The sequence below is a fragment of the Mycteria americana genome, chromosome 22 (genome assembly GCF_035582795.1).
Source record: "Mycteria americana isolate JAX WOST 10 ecotype Jacksonville Zoo and Gardens chromosome 22, USCA_MyAme_1.0, whole genome shotgun sequence".
NCBI classification, from domain to species: domain Eukaryota; kingdom Metazoa; phylum Chordata; class Aves; order Ciconiiformes; family Ciconiidae; genus Mycteria; species Mycteria americana.
This window is the reverse complement of record NC_134386.1, coordinates 4,968,548-4,994,150: the sequence shown is the minus strand read 5'-3', so window position 1 is coordinate 4,994,150 and position 25,603 is coordinate 4,968,548. Positions and strand designations below refer to the sequence as shown.

The 25,603-nt window shown below is 43.8% G+C and overlaps 1 protein-coding gene and 1 long non-coding RNA gene across 3 annotated transcripts in view; both read right to left on the bottom strand.

The window, feature by feature from the left end:
- LOC142419888 (acid-sensing ion channel 2) overlaps positions 1 to 25,603 on the bottom strand; it is a 523,294-nt gene that overhangs the window by 240,036 nt on the left and 257,655 nt on the right. The gene's annotated exons all lie outside the window — the stretch shown is intronic.
- Positions 13,888 to 25,603, bottom strand: part of LOC142419890 (uncharacterized) — a 116,685-nt gene continuing 104,969 nt past the window's right edge. Inside the window, exons 4-5 of the long non-coding RNA XR_012778662.1 lie at positions 15,872 to 16,039; positions 13,888 to 14,165 (exon numbers count right to left, since the gene is read on the bottom strand). This is a non-coding gene — a long non-coding RNA (uncharacterized LOC142419890). The remainder of the gene's footprint in view (positions 14,166 to 15,871; positions 16,040 to 25,603) is intronic.

Genomic DNA, 25,603 nt, shown 5'->3' with positions numbered 1-25,603 from the left:
AGGAACTCGTTGAATGGTCGATGAGAATTCACAGGGGTACCACCAAAGCCCATGTCTCTAAAATGTCATTTTATGATTTTGCTATTTAGGAATAGGGGTTTTTGACATTTCGGTGGACGGCAAAGTATTTTTTGATAACCAACAATGGAAAAAGTGCAGGGAAAGATCAAACTGCAGAGGTTCGGTTGTAGTTGTTTGAAACCTACTCCTTTGCCTGGGTAAGAAAGGAAATTTTTCTTGTCCCAGATTTCAGTGGGAATAATTTCATCAGAAAACAGCTGCACAGAAAATTCTGCTGTCTCTTGAAAGGTCTTCACTAGTGGAGAAAAAATGAACTTCACTGCGATGAAAGACAAGCCATGGGCATGTTATAAGGGAGTCACAGGCTGTGAGCTTTACAGCATGAGGTTGGTGAGGGATCCCAGGACCTCCCACCCTTCATGACACTAGTATTTGGATCGAAATTTCTCTTCCAGATCAGCCTAGACTTTAGTCCTGCCTCGCTCAGTAGAACCGGGAGGTTGTGGCTGCTGTAGCCATTTCAGTTCACTTCCTAGACAGTTGGTGGGAAAAAAGCACTGTGGTTCAGGGTTACCTTGCCTTTTGCTGGAGGAAATGTTGGAGCTGATAAAAATTGCCCCAAAGTATCTTGCCTGGGAGTCACTAACCACATTGTGGCAGCCAGCTGCTGTGCTTGTGGGGAGCATCTTAGGTGTGCTGGTACGTTAACCTGTCCCTTCTCCAATGCTCAGGTGAGCAAAGAGAAGGACTTGTTATCTGGTCACACCAAACTGTTTTTCCTTCCTTCATATTTGCTGCCTTCTGCCCATGATCATATTGAACGTAAGTGTTGTGTCGGGACTGAGCTGCACATCACATGCACACGTCCCCCGAATGTCCGGTATCAGTTGGTCATTTTCTGCTTCACTGTTCTGGAGCAAAAATGGCCCAGACTCCTTTGTCCACTGAGCAAAAAAACCTTCCACATGTGCGATGTAGGTTGAGGTGGAGTGTCTATACCGGTGCTGGAGGAATGCATCTCCCTCCACCCTCCTGTGCCTCAGTTTCCCAACTTGGGAAACTTCCAGGCTCCAGTCTGAGAGTGAGCCCATGGTGTGAAAACAGTAAGTGACTGGGAACTTCGGGTTTGAACAAGACCTTCAAGCTTTGGGCCTGGTAAAACAGGCACCCCAGGAGAGGAGCTTTCCTTCGTAAAACCGGTGTCACTCCTGTGACTAATGAACATACGTTTCAGCAGCCTCAATGAAAAGAATACAAATACAAGATGAAAATATAGGCCACTATTTCCAAAACCAATCCAGGACTTTAGTTTTTTAAATAAGCACAAAAGATTCACAGGTTTGTTTGCTTGCTACAAAACAACAGAGAAAGATTTTTGCCCAGATATACTCTATTTGCTGCTGGGCTCTGCTATTTTGATAGAGAATCTAATTCATTTGTTTGCCTGGAGAGAAATTCAATAGAGAAGAGACTTGTGATCAATACCTGAGCGGGTGTTGGACCAGCACGCTGCAGAGTCTCTATGCTCAAAAAGAATGAGGCCCAAAGCAGTGGGACTCTGAGCTTCCAGAGAGCCAGGAAAAACAGCTTGTAGCTTGTAGCTGTAGTTATTATAGTTACTAGTTATTTATATGATCAAGGTCTGCGAGTCTACAACACAATTGTGCCAGGTGCGGTACAAAACACAGAAGAAGGATGAAAAGATGGAAAGGCTTTGCACCAGGCCAACAGCTGGCTACAGCGAGAGGAGAACAGCGAGAGAGCAATGCGGCAGAGCCATTCAGCACGGCAGCGATTGCTCTCTGCTGATAGTAACTGCTGTCAAGTTATTTCACAGATGCCAGGAAAAGGATTTCAGGAAAGGAGGGGAAGACTCTGAAGGCTCTTGGGGTACTGAGCTTGTCTGTGTGGAGTTCCCATCGTGTGTAAGGATGTGTAAGGATGCCTCCTATCATGGGAGGCAGCACAAACACCCCTGGCTAAAAATCTAACGGATGGGTGATGGGGCATTGTGGACAGGTCTCCAGAGGGCACTGAAGTTGTCTAAAGGGAATAAGAGATGATGGTAAAGACGCCAAGGTAGGTCTTGTAGGCGTATAAAGCCAAGACAAATAACTTATGCTTGACACAAGAGAGGAGGAGCCAGCACATACGTGTGCAGAGACTGGGGAGAAAAGCATCCAGGGCAGCGCAGCCCTGTGAAGCGGAGGCAAAACACCCATTTACTTCACTGCAGGCCCTCATTAGCCATGACAAGCATTGCCTCCCTGATTACATGAGAGACCATCCTCAGTTACAATAAAGTCAATTGTTTCTTCCTTAGTCTAGCACAGATTAGATTGGGCTTTGCATTTATGTACCCAGCTCTCAAATGTGTTTGCAATGACAAAGCAACCACAGACACAAGCTGTTGGTTTAAAGCCAGCTGTCTCCACTCTGAGCCTCGGACAAACAAACAGACACCTCTGCCTGAAATTATCCCCTGCAGAATACAGCTCTAGCACCAAAAGAAGCTTGCAGGAAAGTCTGCTTGAAGAAAGGAGTTAAGACATGATAACCTTGTTTAGAAGGGAATGGCTGGATAAACCTGGAGACCAGTTTTGCTGAAAGTCTGCAGCAAAAAAAAAAGGGCTAGAATAGAACAGGACACTCCATCTTCTTTCTATACCCACTCTCCCACTTGCCTTTCTTATGCTGCCTTTGTTTGTAGATTATTTTATTCAACTAGAGCTGAAAACCTACGGGGATGTCTGTCTTTCAGTACAAATTTATTAATACGTAAATATCTCCAGCAATTTCTTTTTAAAAATCTAAGAAAACGCTTGCTCTCTCCCTCCCTCCCAAAGCCTTCAAGTTCAGTACAGACAAAAAAACAGAGCACAAGAGAAAATCTATACAGCCTTCAAAGAAATCATTTTGCAGATAGACAGAGCAGAAGGCAATAAATAAATAAATTTTAAGCATCCATAAGCAGATTTCATAGAAATACTGGGAGCAAAATTTCAAGATTAACAAACAACCTGGCAATACTTGTGAATGCATGGCAGTGCAGTTGTGAGTATGTGTCAGAAACTACCTTGGGGCAAGACAAGTTTGCGGGGTGTGTGAGTGTATGGAAATATATATTTCTGTGAGAGAAGTAAGTTGCATTTATGGTGAAATTCTTCATGTCCTAAGGTCAGTGTTTATACAGAACTGGAATGCAGATATCTGGTTTGTAGATATCTGAGGTCAGAAGGGATGAATCACACTCTGGCCACCTGTGGTCTTGCCTAAAGGCCTCCTCCCTCCTGTTTTTCTGGCATCTTCATCAGAAGACCCTGGATTTGGGTGGTTCCCTATGTATCCCTACCTCTAGCAAGTCCTGGTGAGCCGGGCTACGGGAAGGCAGCACTGCCTGGGGCTTGGCCAAGAGCAGCCCAGTTACTGCTGCTCGGGGTGGAAGTGCACTGGTGTGTGCAAAATCAGAAATGAGAAGAACACTCACACCTCGCACACACCTTAGGCCGGTAACTGGAGCAGTGACTGGAGGAAGCTGCGTGCTTTCTCCAAGGCTCTTGATTTGTCACCATTCTTTTGCTTTCTCTTGCTTCCAGGAGAATTCACTCACACTCTTCGGAAAGGGAAGGAGGGAGATGACTTGCACTGTCACATGGAAATTCTATCTGTGCTGCCTTTAATATTTATCTGAAACATCAGAATAGCTGAATCTATAAATTGCTTTCTGCAGCAATTTGCAAGACACTGAAAAGACTTCGCAGGGGACAGGAACCTTTCCTGAGATGAGGAGAGTAAGCAGAGTTTGTAGGCAAGGGGAAGAGGTGGCTTCACTCCCCGTAGTATCCATGTGTGCCCGTTTTCCTTGGGCTGCATTCAACGCCACTGTTCCGTGAAAGGTGGAGAAGCCCAGCTGTATTGCCATCTCAGCTGTCTGCTATCCCCTTTGAACTTCCCTCTGTTTAGTGTAATGCTAATTTCATTTATAATACTTCCAAAGCAAAAACTTGGGGATTTTAGAGCACATTAAAAATTGAGCTCAATGCATGCTCCCTAAAGCAGTCTTTACAAAAACCAGTAAACACACTCAAAAACAGTCTTCAGAAAATGCCCTTACCCTTACTCCATGTGTCCTTTCTCTACCGCTATTTTGCCGTATTACCAGACCTGATCTGAGACAGTAAACAAGCTTCTCTGGACACAGCATTTTACAGCTCTGTGCTTCAGTTCCTGCATTTGTGTAACTGGGTATAAAACCACAGACACATCCACCTTCTGTCTTTCTTTTCTTACTTTCCCTAACACTAAATACCAATCAAGACCCTGCAGAGAGCTTTGGGCAATATTGCACTGATAGATATTCACCTATTCCTTCTATTGCTCTTCCTCCTGATTGCTGTTCTTCTTGCTAGCCATATTTGCATGAAAATAAGGTCTTTATTGCTTATGTCCCTGGCGTACTATTGCATTTAGAGCTACAAAGATTATAAAAACTGCAGGTGATGAATAAGCCACTGGAACAGATGTCCATAGTAATTAAAAATATGGGAATATTTTCATCTATTAAATATAGTGCAATGGACAGTATTGTTTCTAAGCAGAACCTTTCCTGTGAGCTGCTCACAGAGATCATATGCCTCATAAGGCTGTAGTTTCTCATGGAAGTAAAACCTGGCTGGCTTTAAAGTGGCAGAGATGGATCCTCTAATTTCAGATCCCTCTGCCCCATGTCAGCTTCTCTGGAGCTCGGTCGCCATTTCTGAGTAAGCAGCTTCAGCACAGCCAGTGCTGTACGTGAGACTCTCTTTTTTAAGCACCGCAAACTTGGTCCAGCTCCAGCTCCTACATTCTGCCTCCCTCGCTCTGCTCACCACCAGCCTCCTACCTCACCCCTCTATTCTCATGGCAAGAGCCTCCGCCCCAGCTCCCTGTGCATGCTCTTTTCACGTTGGCTTATTGTACCATTTTGCCAAGCTTCAGGCTGGAAGGCCTCAGCTGTTAAATCCTAATGCCTAAAATCAAGGGGCTTGTGATCCTGCCTGTAAAACACGTACTTGGACTGTAAAGTGTTTAGGAAGTAGTGTGTCTTTCTGCATATGAGTCCTGTGCCTAGGTAGTACAAGAACGTGATTGACTGAGCCCTTAGGCAGAGCCGTAGCGTGATTAATGACACTCTCTTCATTTCCTTTCTCTGCTTGTGATAAGCATATTGGAAATGCCTTGATCAATATAGATTATAGGGATCAAGTCTTCATCTCCTTTCAAATCTGGTCTATAATGTGTTTCCTCTGCTTTTGTTGAGCCTTTAAATGCCTGCCTTTTTCCTTCTGCTTTAATTATTTATCTCACTAACATCATTAGCTCCCAAGTACGTTTTGGATGGCATTTGTTTGTGTTGCAAGACACAGACAAAACTAGCATTGATTTTGAATGCCACTTCTTGACTTGGAAGTAACTGTGGACAAGTGATACAGTCTAAAAGATACAGAATTTGACTCTGATCTTCTCTACATAGACACAGCTCTTCTGTTCTTCATTATCGGTGGTTTTGGTGGAAAGGGAATTGGCCTATGAAACTTTTGTCCCACTTCTCCACTTGAGGCTTTTTATATGCTCTACTTTTGAGACAAATCTGAGAGAGGCATTGGGTACAGGACTTATTAGCACTAATTGCCTCCCAGGGTAAAATCAAACATTCAGATCACTAAAATGTCCTGCTCTGTTTTCATAATAGCCATTTAATTCAATGGGCAGAAGTGCAGGGAACTTTCCCAAGGAAAGGTAATACATGTAAATTGAAAATGTAATGGGATATTGGGACACATTATACCCAGCAGGTCTGCCAGATGTGATTAAACTCAGTTCCTTTACAAAAGCATAATAATGCTCATTGTAGATCACAAAATAAAATCCTCAGTTGTTCTTATGTTAACACTAAACCAACCCTATATGATGGTACTGTCCAAATCAACATTAACTTTTCCATTGCTTGTTTCTAGTGCAGGAAGATCCAAGGCAATACAATGTGATTACTCTTGGTTTCCAATGACCCATCCTGATTGAAAGTTCTATTTTTGTTTGCTTTTGTTTTATTCCTGATATCTGATAACCATAATCTGAAATCAGTTACACTGGCTCTACCCACTCAGAAAACATCTGGGCAAGTGCTGGATTGGAGTTACACTGGTTCTGGACCATTGTATAGCTAGAAAATCCTAATAAACTCTATGAAGAGAGAGGATAATTTGTTTTATTCTTCTCCTCTGTGTCAGCTTCTTCTGAAAGCCTGAGCTTTCGGTATATCACAGTTCGATATCTTGCCCCAGTGAACAATTTAGTGGCAATGCCAACTGAGGCACAAGAGCAAAATTAAAACATACCCACTGCTTAAAATGGGGCATGGTAACCTGAAAGTTTCTTTCTCCTCAAGGATGTCAGTCTGGACCTTATCTTAGAGGTCCCTGCAGGAAGCTGCCGTGGAAACAAATCACAGAGCCAGAAGACAGAGCGAGGATGGAGCCCAGAATATGGCAAACTTGCGTTGCAGAGGAATTGCCTTCAGAGGATGGCCAAGGCTGGTCTGGCACAGCAGAAAGCTGCAGCCTGGGGTAGGAAACACCAGCACTGCAACTGAGGAGCCAGATCAGGAAGGGAGGAGTGGGGTGGGCAGAGAGCAGGAAGGAAGAGCCAGGAATCCAGGCTGAGCAGAGGCAAAATGCACACCAGGAGGCTGCTGCGGAGAGAGGCTGGAGAAGTTTGCCAAAGGAGGTGTTCAAATACCAGCAGAAGCACAGTACTCACGGGAACACAGAGCTGTCACAGGGTGCAGTGCCTCCTTGGGAGAACGTTCACAGTACCTCGAGGGAGTGGGGAAGGAACTGATTAGCTTTTCCTTACATCTCCCCCTATTCCCTATTAACTCTAGTTCAGTGTTATCAAATTTTATACTATGGACACGTGTATTCAATGCTGCTGGATCCAGTCCTGCTGCTGAAACCAATGTTTCCCACTTGCCTGCTTTTAAACCTTCCACTAAGCACAACACACAAATAATAAAACCAGGAACATCACTAGAAGAATCTCGGTGCCCCTGTGGGCCACTTTCCTCCTGGTTTGTTTCCTTTGCACAGTCTGGTTAGGGTAATCAAACAATCTAGGCCTTGCTAATGACCCAGCCTAATCCCTCCTACCAATGCTGCAGGCATAAAACATCATGTTCTCCTAAATCAGGCTAAATCTCCTTAGTTTCTTGGCTTTATCCTCCATCTTCCAGGCTGGATGCAAAGCCAGTGGCAGGGGCAGCAGAACATCAGTCTGAGATTCTGAACACTTCATTTCTGTATTTTTGCATCTTGGGCTCTATGTATTCACCCCAGACAAAGAGCATAGAGATACAGAGGCCTTAGGAAAGGTATCAGACTGCTCGTCCCATTAACATGTTAAGGGAAACAGAAGAGGAAAGGACTATGTTGATAAGAAGACAAGAAATATTGACATCTATTTACAGCAGAAAACTCAGCACAGGTATCCAGCTTTGCAGGTTCTCACTATTTTATAAGGGATGCAGCAATATTAAAGCCTCAGTTCTTCAGCCCTGTGAAATTCTCAGGTAGCATTAAACAAACAAGAAGTCTGAATCTTGCAGCTTCCAAGGAAAGCTCTTAAATATAGCCGAAATGAGCCATCAGGGCCCATAAAGCTGGAAGCCAAAGACAAAAGAAACCCTAAAATATAATTAAAAACAAAAATCTCATTATTCTTTCAAGGCTTGATTCATATTTTCAAATTTGGGCCAGGACAGGAGTAATTCTTTCCCTTTGGTGCTCTGCAGCAGGTTTGCAATAGTTTTGAAAACCGTAGCTCCAAAGGATGTCTCATTCCTCTTGATACCCTGACTTTGTTTCTGGGAAAACATAACTGAAAGTCACCTCTCAGGCCTGAGATCTCTGATGCCCTGCACCAGCCCTCCTCCCTGCAGTGGCACCTCTCTCCTCCAAGCACACAGCAATGGGCATCGTGCCTGGCACTGCTCTTTTGGGGGTGTCACTCTTCAGGCCTTAATATAAAAGAGGTGCCATCTCTGCTGTTTTCTGAGTTGTGTTTCACCCTATGCAAGGTTGCTACATGTTTCAGTTCCATGGAAAAAACAAAGCTCTCATCCAAACAATTGCCTGCCCTGCATGGAGGAAAACATCACTGATCCAGAGTCGTCATTCAAGAGAGTTCTGAATTGGGCAGGTATCACTCCTGTGGATATTTATGGGTTGATATCTTCAATTGCAGACACTTTGGGAGGGACCAGGAAAGAGTTGTTTTGCCCCCAGATATGGGGCAATTTAATAAAGGTAAGATTATTGCCTCCTATTTTACATCAAGAGACCTTCTATGTTTACAGAATGGGCAAATTCTTCTATTAACAGGTCCTGAGAAAGTCCGTATCTCCAAACACTTTTCATGTGGACACCAAGCAGTGTTAAGCTGCATTTTGTATTCAGTCCAGGGGAAGTGGCCACTGAAGGGAACTTTGTGATCGAAGCAGCAATGCTGGCTCTGAAGGCGATAACGACATGTGAAATTCAGAGCCCTGCAAGGTGCCAGCCCGTCAGATAACAAATTCTAGGCTGGAGAATTACTTCAGGTACAAATGTGGTAATTTGGGGTTTTGCAAAAACTCCCTTGCACTCAGGGTGGGCTGGTGCTGGTATGTGTGGCAGGTGCGGCCTCGAATTTCCAGCTGCAGAACTAGGTAACATACCCCTTCCCAGGTGAAACCAGAATAGGTAACAAGGCTTTCCCCAGTCGGAACAGGTCAGGCACTGAGACAAATTCCCTGGAAACAAATTCCTTGAGACAAATTCCCTGGAAACAAGCGGCCAGTCTGTTTGACTTGGTCAAAACCTGCCACCTGCAAACCACATCCAAGGATGATGAAGCTCCAAAGGCATGAAGCTCCAAGGATGAAGCTTCAGAAGCAAGGGGTGCATTAGGCTTGTTTTGGTCCACAGTGAGTTTGACAGTACCCGTGGATGGGGTCAGAGGTGCCTTTTTATAAAGCATACGGTTCAAATAATTTCTAGTATGTAAAGAACGGGCATGATGAGAAACTCTTTTGTAATTGTCTCTATGGGAGATGGGGAACTTGTCAATGCAGTCAAATGAAGGCCGAGATGCTATTTATCTCAACCTAAATTGTCTGTGTGATCTGAAATGCCTACCAGCCTGTGAATATGAGAAACTGAGAAAACATGCCAAGAGAAGGCAACTGATCTGACCCTTTTTTAACACCATTTTCCAGCTTCAGCCCAGATTTCCCAAACAGGTTCCCAGAACACTATCATCTGAGGCAAGGCCAGCAGATGAATGAAGAATCATCATGACCAAGAGGTCAGCTCATTCCTCATACTTCATGCAAGATGCAGCTGGTGGAGGCAATGACTGGGGGAATTGCAGTGTTGGTAACATGGGTATGGGTTTGAGAACTCTCGAACATCAGACTAATGAAACTGAGCAGCTGTTGGAAGAAAAAGCCGTAAGTGCATTTAAAGATGCAGTGAAAACCCATGGCAGAGCAGGACATTAGATCCAGACCTCCTGATTCTTAACAGCTTTCAACTGGAAGCTCCAGCTGGACAACGCCTGAAAAAGATTAATCCTGGAAGATGGTCTAAAAACCACATTCAGCACATGCGTAAAAGAAGCACAAGCTGCTCTACAAAGGCTCTATGCTTTCCTCATCACTGCAGGATCCCAGCATCTCTCAGCAGTGTATTAAACAGCGTGATTACCATTTATCATGTGACATTTTTCCTGTAGCTGGAAAGAAAAGTAGTATCTGGCAGAAAATGCCCTTTTGTTAAGTGGTATTTTTCTTCTCAATATACAGCAGCATCCCTTGCACTTTGAGCAGTAGAGCTTACAATGGTCCTTAGCTGCTTGAGGCCAAGGGTATATTGATATTGCTTATAAGGAGGGAACTTGGGAGCAGCTGTGAGCACAGCATGTTCCCTGATGTGTCCGTCTCCTGTTCACGCGAGCGCCTGGCAGACACCCTGCAGAGTGCTGGCACAACCTCTGAGGACAGCCTGGCCAGCAGCGTGTGGCAGCTGAACTTCACTGCAGAACAGCAGTTTGCTGCTGGGGAGCGGGTGGAGGCCCTGAGTGCCCCATGCTCCTGATGGTGTCCCCAGCTGTGTCGCTACCCACGCTTGCAGCTGTAACCTGGGCAGCCAGACCATCGCTGCTTGCTCCCTGGGAAGCTCGGGAAAAACCACCTAAAATATATTGATGGACGTAATGGCCAGCCCATGTTTCTGAGCATCGTGCTCAGGACTGGGGCTTCACAGGCCAAGCTTCCTAGTGCAGTAGAAGCAGAGGGGTTTTTTGGGAAACCTTTTATTTGTTGCTCACTCAAGGATGACAGCAGGCAACCAGGGAGAAGTGTACGTGTGTTCAGTGCCCTAAAGCTATCGCTTTGTTACTCCAGGCAGAGAAAAAGTTCTCAGAAGGGAACAGTGACTAGAGGTTGAAGTTCACCTTCAGGCTATGTTGGTTTGTTCTCTTTTCAAAGGAAGGCTCCTGGGGAGAGGTAATATCCTTTATTAGACCAACAACCCTCTTTTCAGCCCTTCCTTGGACAATGGGACTGCTGTTGTGCTACTGTAAAGCAGCCTCATGCAAACCAGACTCCAAAACCAGCAAAACAGCTTCCCCCCTCTGCCTCCGACTTCTTTCTAGCGTGGCTTCAAGAGCAAAAATGCCTGAACACAGAAGAAAAGAGGAAACAAGATAAACTGTATAATCCCACTTCAAAGGCTCTTTTAGCTGAGTTGCACCGGATGGCAACAGCAGCCTGGAGAGATGCATTTTAACTGTTTGCAGGGTGTTGGGCCCTGGGCCAGGCGGCCAGGGTGGAGGGGGCAGGGCTGCAGCCTGTCCTTACTTCCAAAGTCTTTTTGTGAAGTGCCCGTGCTCGTTGAACTCTTTCTTTTTTTTTGACTGCGTGTTAATGATACAATCTTTAGTCCGCTGTCGACAGCAGCATCCTCTCTCTGGCCTATAACCTGTAAGCTGATGTGGGTCTAACCAAAAAATCACGTGTAACACCATAGCTGGCAGCTTCCTAGAGGATGACTGTCACACTCCCAGGGAAGGTGTGAGACAGGGCAAGACAGGGGCCTGGGCCTGGAGGTGACTCATGTCTACCAGGGGCTTTAGTTTAATTTCCCCAGTTCTCAGTTTCTTTATCAATACAATGGGAATGGTGTTACATTTCATTCTGGGAGATACAAGTGGAGAAGGCTAGGTAGGAATTAACAGCTTTTCCAAATATGATGTTGCTAAAAGCTTTTGAAGAGACATAGAAAAAGATTTATATTTCAGTGTCTGACAAACAGAAGAAAGGATGTGTCTGCTAGCACTGTGCTTCCACCATGTTTTCATTTAAGCTGTAAGAAAAATAAATGGTGCTTTCCAAAGATCTCAAAGAAAAAAAAATAGCCAAAAGAGGAGGTTAGGCACTACGAGCTTGATGTTCCCAATGAGACTGGTCAAAGATTGTCCATCAAAATGATTTTTTTTCGTACAAGTGGGGCTTTTTATGATAAAAAAAAGTTCACAACATGTGAGTTGTACCCAAGCAAAGGTTTTTCCTGAGAATGAAAAGCCATTTCTTGGCCGAAAACTGGTGTTTTGAGGCCAAAAAGCTGTTGAATTTTTGATGAGGAATCAATATTTCCAGTGAATAAACCATAACACCAAAAAAAAAAAGCAAACAACAAAAAAACTCCAAATCCCCATCAGAGCGAAGGTGTGATGTAGAAAGAACAGGTGGGGAAAAAACCCCCAAAACCACACAAATATCCTCAAATTCTAGATAATTTCTTTCCACAAGGAACTAATTTACCAGAAAGCAGCGATATAAACCAATCTGGAAAAAAGGCAGGAATGCAGCCTTCACTCCCCTCTCACCCACCCTGCACTAAGTAACTAACCTCTGCACTCCCACCTTCTCTTGGTGACTATAGTGATCTCTGCTGCTTTTGCACAACTTGCAGGCCACCTACATCAGGAGGATATCCCCCCTTTCCACCACGTTCTCTGCACAGGGATACAGATGCCAGGACAAATGGCTTTCACCTTGCCCCTTGGCTAGGTCCGGAATCCAGATCCTCACCTCCCCAGTTTACCAACAAAGATGGGTTCTGCAGCGGAGGCAGGGGTCTGGCATTGGGTGTCACGTCATGGTGAGAGGGACTATCACCAGGGGCTACTTTGCATCGTCTTTCATTGCTATCTTAAGCAAAGCTGTGCTGAGATATGTCTGATGTGTCACAGTTTTGCCTCTGTGATGCAAAGCCAAAATGGCCTAAAGTAAATTTTGCTGAGCATTATGGAAATTAATTCTCCAGCCTGGCTGATCAGGACTGCACTGACAACCACCAGGAACCATGATACAGAAGGTAAATTACTAACTAATACATGGCAGCTGAACAGGTATCAGGGAGGCAGTCAAGGCTGCTTGCTATTATTTATCATTTGTATTGCAGCACCACCTACACGTCCCTGACACAGAGCACAACTCTGTGGCATCAGGCCCTGAAGAACCATGAAATACAAAGGGTGTTTGGGGTGTGTTGCAGTTCAAGATTAAAACACTTAAATGCAAATGTATACGTGTGAGCTAGGGGCTTGGCTGAATTGCTGAACCTGAGCATCATGGCCTCTATCACTCTTGATTTCCAACATCCACATAGGTCTCCCCTAGGTCTTAGGTCACAACTGACAGCCTTGTGCAGATATCTCCATCTCAAGTGGCACTGTTTGGGCAACTCAATCAAGCCCTAGGTTTTCTTTGGCTGTGGTGTTAGCTTAGGCACCAGATATGCCTGTTGACTCTTACATGTGGTCAACATATGTTTGGGTCCCCTCTTTGGGGGCTGAACCCATCTGTTCTGCCCCAACAAGTTTCTAAAAGGAAATACAAATGCAGATACATGAAAGTTCAATTCTTCTCATCCAGATTTGGGGATGGGGATCATCTGAATAAATGTCCAACAGACACACACAGAGAGGGGTGCATTCCATCTCTTTCTAAAAATGACACCTATATTTAGACAGATGGACTGTGTTCTGTCATCCATTGCCTGAATTCAGTGACCACCAGGGAACTCAGGACAACTCACTCATTTGGAGACATGCTGTAGATATACTCAGTCCCTGAGATGAATCCCATCCCTTGTGTATTCAGACAGAGGGACGGAAAGAATCAAAACCACAATGGAATCATACTTGTCAGCTCAGTATAAGCAGTCTTAGCCTTCCACATTTCTTTTCATTCAGATTTTCTAACTGCCTTGGGGAAAACAAGTTTTTTTAGAAAGGAACTGGACAAATATATCAACTTAAAAGATCTGGATCAATCTGTTAAAAAAAGAAAAAGAGTCTGTTCAGTCAGTTCTCCATAAAGAAGAAGATGAAAATTTGAAAGTTAAGTATTGGCCCAATCATGATGTTCTTCTAAGCCTTATGCTGGAGATACTATTAATTGTAATTCAATTGCTCTAGTGCTGGGTAGCAGCCAATGCTGTAATGGATTTTAAAGACAAAGTAGCTGCTATTTTGTGTAAGCGATGCTGGCGATGCAAATTGTCCTAATGGCACAGTGGTTAACCAGGATGCTGGAAAGCTCAAAGAATGATTTTACCCTTACAGGGAGTTTTAACATTAAAGAAGCTGTTTAGAAGGTAACAGTAGTGGGAAGAAGGTGCCTCAACTGAGGCAGCTTTGAAAAGTCAGCAGTAAAGCAAAGGTACTCATGAGAGAAGAAGGGAGAAGGACAGAGGAAGTTTGTTTAACAGCATGAATATCAAGGCAGAGAAGCAAAGATGCCTCTAAGTACATGGAGAATTGTTTGGACAGAGTTCTTCCAGATCACCAGTTTTCCCATTCAGGAAAAGAAGTAGCATAACCATCTTCCATGGTCAACCTGCTTCTGGTGTGTCAGAGAGGGCAGGGGAGCACTGGAAGCACTGCCTCCTCTGAACAGCCCTTAGAACTCAGCTGGGGAATGGCCTGGAGGCATTGCACAGAGGGATGCATCCTCAGCCCCATCTCCAGGTGTCCAAGGCTGGGAGAGGTCAAAGAACACCCTGAAAGTTGAACACAGTGAGAGATGTGCCAGCATTAGGGAGGAGAAACGTGCAGCCAAGAGTATGGAGAAAACATTGATCCTGTTCCACTCAAATAAAAAACGTATTTGGATGTGGATAAAGCATCTAGCATTGTTTCATAGCAACCACTCTTCTATTCTTTGGAAAAGAAAGACCTTAAAGGGCAACAATGGAACAAACTGTGCTCCAAGGGCAAGTAATACTAAATATGAGCCAGACCGTGGCTCAAACTAGAAGTCTCTACCCATGCCTGGGAAACATTCAGCTTTAGCTAATGAGCTGTTTGCAAGACACCCGAAACAAAGGCAAACAAATGTAAACAATGGCCTGAAGCTACAGCTTGTAGTGAGACATTTTGTATCTGCACTCCCAGACTATGAAAGATAGATCTAAGGTTATAAGCAGATCGCTATAAACTTAAAGCATTAGTCCCAAAGTTAAGTTTTCTCTTCTCTGCATACAGCCTGCCAGTTTAAAGCTTTTTTACAGCTTCTGCTTGATCTGTGCTTCAGTTGTGCTCTCTGAGTTTTTTCATTACTTGGGATTACTTATTAAATTCTTTGTGTGAGCAAAATTCCAACTGGAACTGAACTGTGATTCTCTGACTGCAGGGTATTGTGCTTGGTTATAAACTGTAAAAGGAGGCACATTGAATAAATGGCTGCGATTCTGAAATTCTAAGCATGGGAAGGAGGAACTCTGGGCAGAGCAGACCTATGAGATGTCATGATTTTTTTCTCAAGGTTTTTCCAATAGCTCCGTGAATAGAGCATAGGATTAGGACATGAAAGCCCTAAAGCAAATCGCTGCTCTGTCCTGGGAAGAATAGGGACTTGAGCTAAACTCTGCCATTGCAGGTGAAAGATAAAACATTGAAAAGTTCTCTCACTGCCCTGAATCACTAGGCAGGTGCTTCTCTAAGCAAAAGTCCATCTGGACCCATTAAATATGAGACTCCAAGGCCACTGGTCTCAAATCTGGCATCATGGTCCCATACAGCCATTATGACTCTATGCAATTGACTCTAGCAATTCGAAACCTCCTCCCAGATTTCCCACTACTGATTTCATTGCCAATTTGACCATGACCAAAGAACATATTTTTTTAATTGAGTGTATTCCAGCCTACAGTGCTGTTTCCTCCATATAGTCCAGAGGAGCTGATTTCTCCCTGTTCTCTCTGGCACAAGGTAGGTAGGAACTGATCTGACCTGGTGAAGTCCCCTATAGCTAATCATTAACCACAGGAGCACAGTAAGGTCACAGATGATTAGAACCAGCGAAGGAAGGAGCAGTCCCCGGAGCCCAAATGGAGAGGACAGGGCAGATGCTGCAATGGGCAGATAGGTCACCTAAGTCCACGCACGTGTTGTTGAGAAGGATCACAGGATTGGGCCCGACCTCATCACCTCTGTTTTTCACAGTCGCTGGGCTTTGATTAGAAACTGTTATAAAGCAGATGGAAAATTGTAGGCATGTAGGCATCTCCACTGGAGCCAATCTTCTTAAAATTGCCCAGGCTCTTCAAATGCCATCTATTTTCACAGGATTAATCTAAATGTACAGCATGAGGGGAAACAGGATTCGCCCCACTAACACTGCTACTCAGGCTTGTGTGTGTGAGATGTGATGGAAATCAATAATCCCCCTGGACTCCAAAATCTCCAAACTAACTGAGCATCTCACCTCTACAAAGGACATTCGCTGTGTTCCGTAATGGTGGCTTTCCTCCCTCAATGTAATGGATAGCTGCCTGAAGTAAACAAGGTGTCCATAGTCCTGTCACTAGGACACTAGTAGAATCAGCATGGGAGGCTCCCACGGGTTCTGAAGTGACCAGGGAAGTCTTACTTTCTTTGAGAGGATAGAAGAGGTAAATATCTGTATATTAATATATAGATATAAATAACAAATGAAGCATGCAAACATAGGAATTTGTTAGTCACGAAGCAGAAAGGAATACACATTTCATGCAAAGAGTTGCAATTTTTCTGCCTTCTGTTTTTTTTAAATTTGATTATCTCTGCTGATTAGCCTTTGCCGTGGGAGTCAGAGAATGACTGGGCTTGAAGGCTGAACTCCTGTTCATCTCAGCAGAAGCACTGCATCAACTCAGACTGGGCAAGAGGCAGGAAACTGGTCTTGTCCTTACTTGACCTATTTTGTAAGCAGAGGACATAAACCTGCAGATCTCTTCTTGGTATTCATAATTACCCTCAAGGATTCCAGATTAGAAAGAGAGGGGTTGGTTTATTTTGCCCTGCTGAGAAATCCTCCTTCCTGTAGTATTTTATAATCAGTTTGCTCCTAGAAGTGCTTTGACCCAAAGTCAGGCCCAGAAGACACAAGGCAGAGGAATAAGCTGCAATCGTAGTGGTGGCTAAGACATCACTTGAGGGAGACCTTCACTGCAAACAGCTGAACTGAGAGATGTGAAATTCTTCCTCAACTTTTATGTTTGTAATCTAAAATTATGTTGCTGAAGAGAGTCTGATTTATGTGTCTAGAAGGGAACATGATTATTATTTTCCAGTGCCTTTCAGAAGCACCTGAGATGAAGCAAGGACCAAACAACACTGCTACATCAGAAGAATTAAATTGTCTCTTTATTTTAAAGCTTCACAGTAAAATTAGCAGGCTTTGAAATTTCACTGCTGCAAAGAGATTGGTTTCTTTCTTTAAATCTCCCCAAAGATAATCTGGATAATACATTTTTTAAGGATACAAAGTCATCTAGTTTCATTTCCTACTCACTGGGAGGAAAAATATGTTTTTAAATGGAAAATTATCCATTTTGAATGGAATCTGGATATAAAGGCCAGTTAAGCCCCTTCAGAAATAATCAAACCCATGTTATTGTCAACTCCTTTAAAGAGACACATTTCTACAATAATTTCTGGGTTATATTCTTGATCCCTTTCTTGTTGCAAAGCCTTTCTTTCTATTGCTAAAAACCATGAGTTTTGTGAGTTATGACGGTTCTTTGCTGGGTGTTTTATGAGGTAAATACATAGTCCTGTGCACACTGCAACATTTTAGTTGAATCATTTCTGTACAGGCGGCACATTCAGCATTGTGTAATGTCTTTCAAACCAACCCCATACTGATGAAGCTGTCATAAATGACGGTTTGGGCTATTACCCAGGTTCCGTTTATAAGGTAGTTCAACTACTCCATATGACACAGAGCCTCCAAAATAACCTTAGCTCTTCCTCCCTGCTTTCCAAGGTACTCCCCTTCCCATAGCAGTATACAATAGACAGAAGTGGAGACATCTTAGCTTCTTGTGGATTTGGGATGCTTGAGGAACAAGGCTAAGAGGAGAGAAGGCCAATTTGGTGAACAGGAGGGAATTAAAGCTGTGGTAGGTCTCTCTGCTGTGGCTGGTAATGGATCCAGAAATCTAGACCTGACCCAGAAAACTCCGCTGCTTGGCAAACCATTAATAACTTCCATGACAGGAAGGAAGAGTCCTCCAAAAACCTGCTCAGCTTTCCCCATCCTCCTTAAATCTCCCTCCTCCTATAATGCCTGCGAGGCTCAGCGGTTGCTCAGTGCTAAGGAGCGTGCAGGAAGTCCCAGTCATTAGTATCTGGGCTCTGACTGAGCAGGATAGCAAAAAATGAGTCTCCAGATGACAAAACGATTGCTTCCAAGTGCCCCTAATACCTCTTAAAGGCCTAGTTCCTTACATCACCTTCTCCCGCACAGAAATAGCAACTGTCAATCAGCATTAACATGATACTCATTTTCTTGATGGTGAGTAAGTTACCCATCTCCCAGGTGCTGTGAGCTGTCATACAGAAGGACAGGTCTTTGGTGCGACAGCAGCACTATTATTGCTAGACAAAGCTAAACCCAGTAATTCTGACTGGGACATACTCTGGGAGTCAGCGGTTCAGCTGCTGTTATTGCAATCTTGTCGAGACTTCGTCAGGAGGAACGAGCCGTTTCATTTTGGTCTTCTCACCCCCCTTGTCAGAGCTGGAGAGAAGATTCCCTTCTTCCCCGGAGGAACTGCCTCTAAGGTACCTGTCTCATCTTACTGGAGCAGCTTGTCTTGCAAAATCCCTGCCGTTTGCAACCACTCTTTCCCATAAAAGGGATTCTCATCTGTATTTTTCTGAAGTGCAGGGTAACTCTCAGACCCCCAAATCTTCCTGATATATTTGTTTTCCCACAGCTGTCTCCTTATACATCTGCAGCCCTCTAGCATCGGTTTACAGGGACTCTCATACCAGAGAATGTCAGACCTTCTTGTTTACAGGTTTCTGCTAAATAAAAAGCCATCAGGTAGCAACTAATGTGTCAGTGATGATGTCCTCAAACGTATTAATACAAAATCCAGTTTAGAGACTGATTCAATGTCTTTTGCTTTTGATAGGGAGCAGGTGTTATGTTAAGTGGAGGTAAATTCACTTGGACTACTCTTTATCTTGGACAAAATGAGGAGTCATCCATCTAAGGGTAGGTGTCTACAGTACAGGCATCTCCACTGGAGCCAACCTTGCTAAAATCACCACATACTCATTGGAGATCTAGTCAATGTGGTCAGCTGTACCTACAAAAGCGAAGTCAGATAACCCCATGCACTGTGCTCTCTATGAGGAACTCAAGCCCTTAAAATTGCAAGGCTGGCTCTTCAGCTTCATAGATTTGTGACTTTTGTTCCCCATTTTCCCCTATCTTTTTTCACTCAGTCTGAGCCAAGCGTTTCATTCTACCCAGAGTGCAAAATTCCTCAAATTTCTTCACTGCAGTTTCTCTATTAATTCTCCTTCTCGAGACAGCAGAAAGCTATCGCAAACAGAAAGTGCTTCAAAATGATCTGATGTCAGAAGAAAAAGCTTTCTCTTACCATCTTCCTTCCCCAGAGAGCCTAAGTACAGCAGGTCTTCTGAAGGCTGAGGAAGGGATCTCACCCTCCACGTAGTCAATGCATAGATGGTGACTGAGGGAAGATAGACTCAACTAGCAAATCACCAGCTCCTAGGATCATCCGCCACAATTGCGGTGGTGCATGCCGGGGCAGTACCCCAGGCATCCCCTTACGCCATACTGGGGCACAACTGACCTTCTGCCACTCCATTGAGTTACACGGACTGCCACGTAGCATGGGCTTTGCTGGGCCAAGGAAGGGGAAGAAAGAAGGCAATTTTGCTCTGCTTCCTGAATTGACACAATTACAGCCTGATCTGGTTGCCTTTATTCTGTGTTAAATATACCCTGAGGCACTGCTGAGCTGAGAGTAATGCCTTCCACAGGGCATATACCACCTGAATGGGGAAAGAGCCAAGATGGTTTCTAATCAGTGACCATTACATTGGCTTGATTACCTATGGATAAACCCTCTTCAGTCCCTGGCCTCCAAGCTGAAAGAAAAGGCAGAGATGACCTTTAAAAGCTGAGCTGAGATTACAGTAATTGGGCAATAATATGAAACAGCAAATACGAGTCAAAATGATCCCTTTGACTTCAGTGAGAGGAGTAGCTAATGCATTTGGGAGTGTTCTCATTATTTCCACTTGGCATCGAGATTTTAACTACATCTGCTCACACGTTAGGCTGTTAAGTGGATCACTCTTTCATACAAGGGAGTAACGTTACCTGTGAACAAGAGCGAATCAGTGTGATTGAGGCAACCAGATGTCTGGAGTTCTGTGATTAGAGCTGCATAGATAACTGATGTTTCAGTTCACTGACCAAAACCCCCCAAATGGGAAAAAAAAGTCTATTTTTTCTTCGTTTCTTTTTTTCCTGGTATGATAAGCTCTTCACCAAAATTTCTTTCAGGTCAAATGAAATATTCTGCATTGTCTGCAATGAATTATTTCATTTGGCTTTCAAATTGCAGCTTCATTGCTTGCTTTTTGTTTTCTCATGTATGAATGGGAGGACCTTGGACACCACCCACTCAAAATATTGTTTAGAAAAGGCTGAAATGGGAAGTTTCAACTTTTAAGTTTCTTTTTCACTGAAATAGTCAAATGAATTTAACACAAATGTGCAAATACATTTAATCATTCCAATTCCTGAATTGTTACCAAACAAAACACTTGAGCTACGCATTTCTTCTTGTTCTTTGCCTTCATTTTTGTCTGATCTCTGTTAAATTTCCAAATGATTTATATTTCTAGATGAAGGGTTTCACCTCAGGACATATTGCCATGCTGAACATCCTGAAGAAGTGATACAAACCAGATAAGCATCAGGTCCCCATCGCACGGTGCCTGGAATCCAGACCTCTCTGCTTCGTCTCTGCTTGTCCTACAGCTTAATCCTACTGAAAGAGCCTCAGTATTAAGATCCTCCAACACTAACCCACCTACCCCTTGCCATTGGCAGGCATCTGGAACAGATGGACTACCAACTCTTAAAGCATTTCTTCAACTCCAAATCTTAATAGAGTCTCTTCCATGCAGAGACATGATGGCACCAGCAATAACATTTTCAGGCCCAATCTCAGTGAGGTGCACGCAGGGTTGTGGCATCTACATGTGCGCAGCACTTCTATGTGTTTGCTTGAAATACTGATAGGCTTCACGCATGCTTGATCCTATTTATTCTCGCCCTTTGAAAGTAGAGGGACCCTTTGTTTCGTTTCTTGTCCACCAAACCATTTAGAGGGAGAATTTTGAATGACTGACTGCAATGCCAAATGAGTGTGGCTTTTTAATGACAATGCAGTCATTACTGAGGTCATTTCTCTTGATCTCTTAAGGGTAATCCATCAAGATTTATGACCCTGTATGTGCAAATACATAATCTAATCATCATATACCTTTAGTCTCCAGCAAATGCATCTCTTCGGTTCTGAGCAGACAGACAGGTAACCGAAAGTGTTGCAAATTTTGCCTTGTAGGACTGAAATGATATTCTTCCAGTCAAGGACCACTGTGTTTTATTACCATGAAAGCCCCTGGTTCATTGGGTGACCTTAAACAAATCGTTTAACTTCTTATGTGTTTGTGAACCCAGCTGGAAAACTTCACACAAAACCATCCAGCAGGCAACTTACAGCAAACCACATGCCGCGCTTGCATTTGAGCTTTCCTCAGGGAAATAAAGCACAAATGAAAATTGCAAACCATAATCAACCCATAATAAATGTTTAAAACACATGCTGGGGTCCAGAGAAAAGACTGAAATTTAAACATGAAGCAAGCCCGACTATCAGTTACTTTTTTTTTTTGGTCTGTAATTTAGCCCCGCTTAATTCTTCTTGAGTCTCAGTTTCTGCACGCATGCTTGGTACTTTTTATACTATGACCATATGGGTTGGATGAACTAATTAATGAGCTGACAGCAAGTTGCACCACGTTCCCCATCTTAATGATTTACCTTGATATATCTGTCACCTTGAGGCTTAACCAAAACAACTCAGTCCTTCTTTTACTGAAACAGGAGAGAAGCGCACACATCTCAGCACACTCGCTGACCTGCACCCAGCCCTGGCACCGCTGTCTTGGCACAGCACTGGCATGGGCCCAGCAGGCTGGGTAGAGAGTCAGGATATATCAGCTTTATTCGGCTTGATGTTTTAGTTGGCTCCATGGATCACATCAGCCTGGAATATACAACATGGATGTGACCATAAGATGGCAGATGTTCCCAAAATGCTTAATACTTTGAAGAGACATCAGGATACCCAGTCCTGTCTGATTACACTTAATTTTTAGCATTTCATTATATGGCAGAACTAGAGACAATAGAATAGGCAGCAGAATCGATTTCACAGGGAGAGGCAAGACCAAAGGACCACATAAGGCTGGGTAAGAACCATATGATAGTATTGAAATGCCAAAGAGCTGGAAGTTAGCCCAGTAGTGGACATCGGGCATTCCCCCTCAGTTCCTTAAGTGGGGACTTGATGCATGTGTTACTTGCATGCTGGTGTCTGACCCAGAAGATTCACAATCAAGCTACAGCTTAGTGCAAGTTTGGGAGGAAAAAAAAAAAGATGTAGAAGAAGAAAAAAAGCCTTTAAGATCAGAGATGAAGTTAAATACCAGAAATAGTCTGAAAATACATGTTAAAGGATGTCAAGCTGGGGAAAGTGCTCTTAAGGTAATAAAAGAATGAGTACAAAATGCAAACTAATAATGAGACATTTTCCCCAGAACCCACCCTGATGAAGAGCTGGTGAAGTGGAGTTGTACTTTGCCTTCCAGGGATAAACTCAGAATCAGATTTTGGGTTCAGGACAGATCAAGAGGTAATGCAGAGAAGAATTCATCAGGGAGCTCAGCTCCCAAGGAGGTAGATTATCTGCTGAAGCGGCAATGGAAGAGAAATCAGGGAACAAAAGGTGAGGCAGCTTGCTAAAAATCAGGGACAAAATGATGAATAAGAAAACATTAGCAAAATACATGCTATTCTTATTATGTGCCAGGCAGGAGGGAAGCCAGTAACCTAGGAGTCACTTTTAATTTAGAACAAGATACTAAATTGTGCTAAAAAATGCATCAGAATTCTTTGATTTTTCACAGCAGATCCAGAAGCTTTGTGCAAAAAATAAGAAAGAAAGCCTAATCTGAAGCGAATAGCTAATGGCCAGTAAATGTTGGGCCTTATTCAAACAAAAATTCTTTTAGATGCAAGAGGCTTGCTTCAAATGCACATGGGGTTCTTCCCTTGTTATTACTCATAGGAGTCAGTGGATTTGAGCTGATAATTTGAAGGAAAGGGATTGGAAATGTACCCAAAGCAGTGCTTGTCTCAGATGTGAGAGTCTAGGGAAACACATCACCCAACCGTCGTGAGTGCAGTAGCATGTGTGAATGCTAACCTAGCAGGTCTTGCTGAAGAGTTCAGACTGAATCTTTTTTTTTTTAAATTGAAAACTGGATTTTTGGTGATCTGTGTGTAAAATACCTCTTCTCCCTATAAAGAGAAACTTCCTGCATAATTCATAAAATGGCAAACACAAATAAGTGTGGTTTTTTTCTTACTGAGGAATATTAACAACAATCATTGTGTGGTAGTTTGAACAGAACATTTGGGAATTCTTATGAAGCATTTTGGAGGAATCAAGGATATGTCACTCTTTCTACAGGCAGTCCATCATTTCCTGCTCAGTTCTGTGGTACATATTCCCAAAATAAGCACTGCTGAAACACAGGCAGTGGGAAGGGTATTGTCTTCACTGGCAAGCTGATAAACGAAGAGGCGAGGTTGTGAAACTGTGCATGGATAAAACAGTATTTAAGGCAGCATGGAGACAGCGGTGAAATTGTTTCCTGCAAAGCAGCACCATGAAATAAAACAGGACTCCAGTATGTGAATTACCCAGTGATGCATAGTGCAGAAATTGGGTTTCCCCTTTCTCCAAAGCATTTGAAGAACGGGAAATCAAGTTTCCAGCCCCTACCAGCAGCAGGAAATCTGACTAAACATGGGTCAAATGGAAATCCTGTTTTGCAGCAAGCCAATCGTCACCCATAACATTTCTGTGCTACACAGGCTATAAGCTAACTATCTCCATTTTTCTCCTAGGAGATAAGCATGCTATCACATCTCTCCCTACAACTAACATCCGCTCTACTGCATACGTACCACCTACCTTTTCTTTCAAAGATGAACTAACTGATACATCTCTAATTAAACTCTGAGCAATCATCCTCAACTTGTATTTAGCTTTCAAATCTCATGCTTCTATTCCAGACCTGAATAATGGCAAGTGTGCCTGAAAGCTTCTCTGCTTTTTCCAACTATACTTGATCTAATACAAGATAATACTTCTACCTAAAAGCCTGGTCTCACTGTAAAAAATCAAACCCCTCATAAAACGCATTACAGTTGTCCCTGTGGTTTTAGTTAGCATGCTTGTACCTATTAAAATCCATATGGCAATGGGACAGTAGCTGTATGGCCACTGAAGACATAAACAGGGGGACCAATGTTTCATGCTCTGCGGTCTAAGGAGTTAACAGAGGCTTTGTTCCTCCAGGGGATTTTATCAAAGTCATCAGACCTGAAGAAAGACCTCAGATCAAAGATCAGCTCAGGTTAGACAAAGCTAATCTGTTCTTGGCCACGCGTGTACTCTCAGGTACTGCCACTTCCCACTGTCCAATGATGGACCAGGCTCTGCCGTATTTGGCTCGGTAAATCCTGGAGACAGATGCCTGAAAGCTGGTCAGAGCTGCTTGGTTTTCTAACCTTGTCCAGCGTGAAGCAGCCTACCAACTGCCCTAAGTGGAAGCTGACAGGAGTTTTCAAGGGGCCCATATATCAGATGGCTAATTTCACGGCTTCTGTGCATCAGTACACATCCCTCTCTGCCATACAACACCTGAGAAGGGGCATTTGTAAGCAGGTTAGAGCCAGCAGAGTGGCAGGTACTACTCACATGCCTGGTGCTGTCTGAACTCCAGCCAAAGGGGTACAGATCTAAAATGGAGAACTGACCACAGGAACAGCGATAGGGGAAATAATCAAAGTCAGGAAAGTCTTGGGGGAAAGCTCTCAGCTAAGAGAGACAGAGGACTTCAAACTGCCCCATTGTCCCTGGGAGCCTTTGCTTCCCAAGTGGGGGGAAATGTCCTTGTGACAAAGGCAAACCCCAGTCTTGGTGCTGCAGAAGGTGTAGAAGAGCAGAAACAGGCTGGGAAGACCCGATTTAGGAAGCTCGTGCCCCTATTCTCACCCTCCTGGTGCACTTAAAGCTCTCAGTACACCGTACCTCCTAGGGGTCCACAATCACTCTGGTGAACGGAGGCTGCTCCAAAGACAAGGGGCCCCCAGAAGACCAGAAGTCTGCTTGCCTTGATGACATTATCATTAAGTCTGCCACGTGGTGAACTAGCCCCTACTGACCCTGAGCACGGCCAGCATTCAACTGCACCCACCCCTGACACCCTGTCATAATTACTATGATGGATTCCATGCCTGGGCACTGCAACGATGGAATGCGTTTTGTAAATTAACTCAATTAATGTGCTGCTGATCAGGGCAGCATCTCACTAGGCTGTTGGCCAAAAGGGCTTTCTCTGCCGCCTCCTCTGTAGGAATGGCAGGAAAGACAGCCTTTGCACCAACTGCTGCAGGATTGTTTCACAAGGCTTGTTCTCCAGAGCTCCAAGTCCAATGTGGAGCAATACAGTCCCTGCGTTTTCTCTGTTAGACTAACACACAGTGTAATTGCTCTCCCAGTGAAGTTATTTTCCTTGCAATTATACTGCGCAAAGTTTCTCCTGTTAGTCTTTCTTGTCTCACTTCAATCAGTGACTCCTCCACCCCGCTGTACTCAGTGCATCACCCTTTGAATATAAGGGATGCCCTGTGAAACATAATGAGACTGTTATTCCCACGCACTCCATAGCAGGGCTATCAGTTTCATTCAAACTCTATTAGCCACTTACAATTGCTCTCAGAAGCTTTTCTGTAATGAATTCACCCACCTATTGAGAAAGATTC